Here is a 378-nt window from a genome sequence, read left to right on the forward strand (position 1 = left end):
TGCTTGTTCTTATTTATTTGTTTATTATTATTATTATTATTATTATTATTATTATTATTATTATTATTATTATTAATCCCTATCGTATAGAATTGGCAACGTGAGATTATTATTTTAGGCCATTGACCAAGTAACGTTTTCAACCCCAACATCCGTATCCAGCCCTAGAGCATCCCACACCGCCTGCGATCCATCCACGACGTTTTTCCGGCACGGTGGCTGTCCTGAATGCTCCGAATCACAACCGTTAACGGAGTCGCACTCGTCCACCACCTTAGCCAACACGCTCCTCCCGTTACTCGCGGTGATCCTTATCATCTTCAAGCACCTCGACCCTTGGTTGTACCACCCAGTGGACAGTGCCACCACTGCCACCAC

The 378-nt window shown here is 43.9% G+C and overlaps 1 protein-coding gene across 1 annotated transcript in view; it reads right to left on the bottom strand.

Moving 5' to 3' along the window:
• LOC107611809 (kiwellin) overlaps positions 1-378 on the bottom strand; it is a gene marked incomplete in the record, with an annotated part of 6,018 nt that overhangs the window by 5,115 nt on the left and 525 nt on the right.

This window comes from Arachis ipaensis, chromosome B08 (genome assembly GCF_000816755.2).
Source record: "Arachis ipaensis cultivar K30076 chromosome B08, Araip1.1, whole genome shotgun sequence".
NCBI lineage: Eukaryota > Viridiplantae > Streptophyta > Magnoliopsida > Fabales > Fabaceae > Arachis > Arachis ipaensis.